Source organism: Mixophyes fleayi, chromosome 6, assembly GCF_038048845.1.
Source record: "Mixophyes fleayi isolate aMixFle1 chromosome 6, aMixFle1.hap1, whole genome shotgun sequence".
In the NCBI taxonomy this organism is placed as follows: domain Eukaryota; kingdom Metazoa; phylum Chordata; class Amphibia; order Anura; family Limnodynastidae; genus Mixophyes; species Mixophyes fleayi.
This window is the reverse complement of record NC_134407.1, coordinates 176,420,542-176,426,541: the sequence shown is the minus strand read 5'-3', so window position 1 is coordinate 176,426,541 and position 6,000 is coordinate 176,420,542.

Genomic DNA, 6,000 nt, shown 5'->3' with positions numbered 1-6,000 from the left:
AATAAAGTTAAAATTCAATGTATTTGCTTGTTTTCTCAATTTCAGCCACTCCTGTCCCGAAGAAGAGGTACAGAGGGATTGGGAGGGAGGAACCTCTTCTTGGGGTCAAGAGTGTGCTAACCACTAAGCTGGAACGTCATATAGTTTCTAGGAAAGATCAGGGCCGGATTAAGGGAATGGAGGCCCCTGGGCTAAGGTGGCCTCATTCCACCGTGAGGGCCACCTCCGTGATCCGAGCCTAACCGCCCCCAAGGCACTTACCTCCTTCTCCTGGCATTGCAGTCCTTCTCCGGCGCGCTGTACGCTCTTTACTGAGGAGATCTCATGAGGGTGAGACTCACGAGATCTCCTCAGTAAGGAGACTATAGCACGCCAGGGAAGGACCGCAGTGAAAGTGCTCAGCATCATTGATCGCGCCGGGGGCACCACCGCCACCGACCGATCAATACTGCTGCTGAGCACTTTCAAGGCCCCCTGGATGCCCGAGGCCCCTGGGCTGTAGCCCAGTAAGCCCTAGGGTTAATCCGGCCCTGGGAAAGATAGATGGAGGCATTGTGCTCTATTTTTATTTATTTATTTTTTACACTGCTACATAGAAGAAGAAACATGTGGAAAATTGTCAGCAGATGCAACCCCAGAAAGAGTAATGGATCTTACTCTGATCAGGCTGTATGCAACAAGAAGGAATTCCCAGATTCCATTTGCTGCAGTTGCGGCTGCCACCTTCTGTCGATAATGAGGTTCTGTTTGCCGATCCCTGACCGTGCTGAGGTTCCTTGTGCCATCCTTCTTATTCTGAGTTTCCGTGTGCCACCTCTTGTCTATGTAAAGGTCCTGGTAGCTGCCTTCTTCTTTTGTTGAGTTTCTGGGTTGCAACTTCCGTCAATGCAGAGATTCTGTGCGCCACATCCTGTCCTTGCCTAGGGTCCAGTTGCCTCCTCCTGTCCATGCTGAGGTCCCGTCAGAAAAATCTTGTCTGTGCAGGGGTTTCGATCATCACTATCTGTCCATGCTGAGTTTTTGGCTTCCACCTCATTTCCATATGAAAACTTGTTCCTCCGCAGCTGCACAGTGATTTGGGAAAGATTTGATGGGACCTGAAAGAAGAACAATAATTATGAAGTATGACCTCAGAGGAGGTAGGAGTTTATTTGAGATATTGCATTATAATATCAGTAACAAGCTCACTTTATCGTATATTTAAATATGTCTAGTACAGGGCACTATTTTAGCAAAGTAGTAAAATGTCGTCATTGTCTTACTTCTAGTTCATTTTACATAATGTATTCAAGGTAGTATTTTTATTTCTTTTGAACCGAAAATCATGTGTTCATTTTTTGTTGATATTATTTACAAATAAAGTTAAAATTCAATGTATTTGCTTGTTTTCTCAATTTCAGCCACTCCTGTCCCCAAGAAGAGGTACAGAGGGATTGGGAGGGAGGAACCTCTTCTTGGGGTCAAGAGTGTGCCAACCACTATGCTGGAACGTCATATAGTTTCTAGGAAAGATCAGGGCCGGATTAAGGGAATGGAGGCCCCTGGGCTAAGGTGGCCTCATTCCACCGTGAGGGCAACCCCCGTGATCCGAGCCTAGCCGCCCCCAAGGCACTTACCTCCTTCTCCTGGCATTGCAGTCCTTCTCCGGCGCGCTGTACGCTCTTTACTGAGGAGATCTCATGAGGGTGAGACTCACGAGATCTCCTCAGTAAGGAGACTATAGCACGCCAGGGAAGTACCGCAGTGAAAGTGCTCAGCATCATTGATCGCGCCGGGGGCACCACCGCCACCGACCGATCAATACTGCTGCTGAGCACTTTCAAGGCCCCCTGGATGCCCGAGGCCCCTGGGCTGTAGCCCAGTAAGCCCTAGGGTTAATCCGGCCCTGGGAAAGATAGATGGAGGCATTGTGCTCTATTTTTATTTATTTATTTTTTACACTGCTACATAGAAGAAGAAACATGTGGAAAATTGGCAGCAGATGCAACCCCAGAAAGAGTAATGGATCTTACTCTGATCAGGCTGTATGCAACAAGAAGGAATTCCCAGATTCCATTTGCTGCAGTTGCGGCTGCCACCTTCTGTCGATAATGAGGTTCTGTTTTCCGATCCCTGACCGTGCTGAGGTTCCTTGTGCCATCCTTCTTATTCTGAGTTTCCGTGTGCCACCTCTTGTCTATGTAAAGGTCCTGGTAGCTGCCTTCTTCTTTTGTTGAGTTTCTGGGTTGCAACTTCCGTCAATGCAGAGATTCTGTGCGCCACATCCTGTCCTTGCCTAGGGTCCAGTTGCCTCCTCCTGTCCATGCTGAGGTCCCGTCAGAAAAATCTTGTCTGTGCAGGGGTTTCGATCATCACTATCTGTCCATGCTGAGTTTTTGGCTTCCACCTTATTTCCATATGGAAACTTGTTCCTCCCCAGCTGCACAGTGATTTGGTAAAGATTTGATGGGACCTGAAAGAAGAACAATAATTATGAAGTATGACCTCAGAGGAGGTAGGAGTATATTTTATATATTGCATTATAATATCAGTAACAAGCTCACTTTATCGTATATTTAAATATGTCTAGTACAGGGCACTATTTTAGCAAAGTAGTAAAATGTCGTCATTGTCTTACTTCTAGTTCATTTTACATAATGTATTCAAGGTAGTATTTTTATTTCTTTTGAACCGAAAATCATGTGTTCATTTTTTGTTGATATTATTTACAAATAAAGTTAAAATTCAATGTATTTGCTTGTTTTCTCAATTTCAGCCACTCCTGTCCCGAAGAAGAGGTACAGAGGGATTGGGAGGGAGGAACCTCTTCTTGGGGTCAAGAGTGTGCTAACCACTAAGCTGGAACGTCATATAGTTTCTAGGAAAGATCAGGGCCGGATTAAGGGAATGGAGGCCCCTGGGCTAAGGTGGCCTCATTCCACCGTGAGGGCCACCTCCGTGATCCGAGCCTAACCGCCCCCAAGGCACTTACCTCCTTCTCCTGGCATTGCAGTCCTTCTCCGGCGCGCTGTACGCTCTTTACTGAGGAGATCTCATGAGGGTGAGACTCACGAGATCTCCTCAGTAAGGAGACTATAGCACGCCAGGGAAGGACCGCAGTGAAAGTGCTCAGCATCATTGATCGCGCCGGGGGCACCACCGCCACCGACCGATCAATACTGCTGCTGAGCACTTTCAAGGCCCCCTGGATGCCCGAGGCCCCTGGGCTGTAGCCCAGTAAGCCCTAGGGTTAATCCGGCCCTGGGAAAGATAGATGGAGGCATTGTGCTCTATTTTTATTTATTTATTTTTTACACTGCTACATAGAAGAAGAAACATGTGGAAAATTGGCAGCAGATGCAACCCCAGAAAGAGTAATGGATCTTACTCTGATCAGGCTGTATGCAACAAGAAGGAATTCCCAGATTCCATTTGCTGCAATTGCGGCTGCCACCTTCTGTCGATAATGAGGTTCTGTTTGCCGATCCCTGACCGTGCTGAGGTTCCTTGTGCCATCCTTCTTATTCTGAGTTTCCGTGTGCCACCTCTTGTCTATGTAAAGGTCCTGGTAGCTGCCTTCTTCTTTTGTTGAGTTTCTGGGTTGCAACTTCCGTCAATGCAGAGATTCTGTGCGCCACATCCTGTCCTTGCCTAGGGTCCAGTTGCCTCCTCCTGTCCATGCTGAGGTCCCGTCAGAAAAATCTTGTCTGTGCAGGGGTTTCGATCATCACTATCTGTCCATGCTGAGTTTTTGGCTTCCACCTCATTTCCATATGGAAACTTGTTCCTCCCCAGCTGCACAGTGATTTGGGAAAGATTTGATGGGACCTGAAAGAAGAACAATAATTATGAAGTATGACCTCAGAGGAGGTAGGAGTATATTTGATATATTGCATTATAATATCAGTAACAAGCTCACTTTATGGTATATTTAAATATGTCTAGTACAGGGCACTATTTTAGCAAAGTAGTAAAATGTCGTCATTGTCTTACTTCTAGTTCATTTTACATAATGTATTCAAGGTAGTATTTTTATTTCTTTTGAACCGAAAATCATGTGTTCATTTTTTGTTGATATTATTTACAAATAAAGTTAAAATTCAATGTATTTGCTTGTTTTCTCAATTTCAGCCACTCCTGTCCCGAAGAAGAGGTACAGAGGGATTGGGAGGGAGGAACCTCTTCTTGGGGTCAAGAGTGTGCTAACCACTAAGCTGGAACGTCATATAGTTTCTAGGAAAGATCAGGGCCGGATTAAGGGAATGGAGGCCCCTGGGCTAAGGTGGCCTCATTCCACCGTGAGGGCCACCTCCGTGATCCGAGCCTAACCGCCCCCAAGGCACTTACCTCCTTCTCCTGGCATTGCAGTCCTTCTCCGGCGCGCTGTACGCTCTTTACTGAGGAGATCTCATGAGGGTGAGACTCACGAGATCTCCTCAGTAAGGAGACTATAGCACGCCAGGGAAGGACCGCAGTGAAAGTGCTCAGCATCATTGATCGCGCCGGGGGCACCACCGCCACCGACCGATCAATACTGCTGCTGAGCACTTTCAAGGCCCCCTGGATGCCCGAGGCCCCTGGGCTGTAGCCCAGTAAGCCCTAGGGTTAATCCGGCCCTGGGAAAGATAGATGGAGGCATTGTGCTCTATTTTTATTTATTTATTTTTTACACTGCTACATAGAAGAAGAAACATGTGGAAAATTGGCAGCAGATGCAACCCCAGAAAGAGTAATGGATCTTACTCTGATCAGGCTGTATGCAACAAGAAGGAATTCCCAGATTCCATTTGCTGCAGTTGCGGCTTCCACCTTCTGTCGATAATGAGGTTCTGTTTGCCGATCCCTGACCGTGCTGAGGTTCCTTGTGCCATCCTTCTTATTCTGAGTTTCCGTGTGCCACCTCTTGTCTGTGTAAAGGTCCTGGTAGCTGCCTTCTTCTTTTGTTGAGTTTCTGGGTTGCAACTTCCGTCAATGCAGAGATTCTGTGCGCCACATCCTGTCCTTGCCTAGGGTCCAGTTGCCTCCTCCTGTCCATGCTGAGGTTCCGTCAGAAAAATCTTGTCTGTGCAGGGGTTTCGATCATCACTATCTGTCCATGCTGAGTTTTTGGCTTCCACCTCATTTCCATATGGAAACTTGTTCCTCCCCAGCTGCACAGTGATTTGGTAAAGATTTGATGGGACCTGAAAGAAGAACAATAATTATGAAGTATGACCTCAGAGGAGGTAGGAGTTTATTTGATATATTGCATTATAATATCAGTAACAAGCTCACTTTATCGTATATTTAAATATGTCTAGTACAGGGCACTATTTTAGCAAAGTAGTAAAATGTCGTCATTGTCTTACTTCTAGTTCATTTTACATAATGTATTCAAGGTAGTATTTTTATTTCTTTTGAACCGAAAATCATGTGTTCATTTTTTGTTGATATTATTTACAAATAAAGTTAAAATTCAATGTATTTGCTTGTTTTCTCAATTTCAGCCACTCCTGTCCCGAAGAAGAGGTACAGAGGGATTGGGAGGGAGGAACCTCTTCTTGGGGTCAAGAGTGTGCTAACCACTAAGCTGGAACGTCATATAGTTTCTAGGAAAGATCAGGGCCAGATTAAGGGAATGGAGGCCCCTGGGCTAAGGTGGCCTCATTCCACCGTGAGGGCCACCTCCGTGATCTGAGCCTAGCCGCCCCCAAGGCACTTACCTCCTTCTCCTGGCATTGCAGTCCTTCTCCGGCGCGCTGTACGCTCTTTACTGAGGAGATCTCATGAGGGTGAGACTCACGAGATCTCCTCAGTAAGGAGACTATAGCACGCCAGGGAAGGACCGCAGTGAAAGTGCTCAGCATCATTGATCGCGCCGGGGGCACCACCGCCACCGACCGATCAATACTGCTGCTGAGCACTTTCAAGGCCCCCTGGATGCCCGAGGCCCCTGGGCTATAGCCCAGTTAGCCCTAGGGTTAATCCGGCCCTGGGAAAGATAGATGGAGGCATTGTGCTCTATTTTTATTTATTTATTTT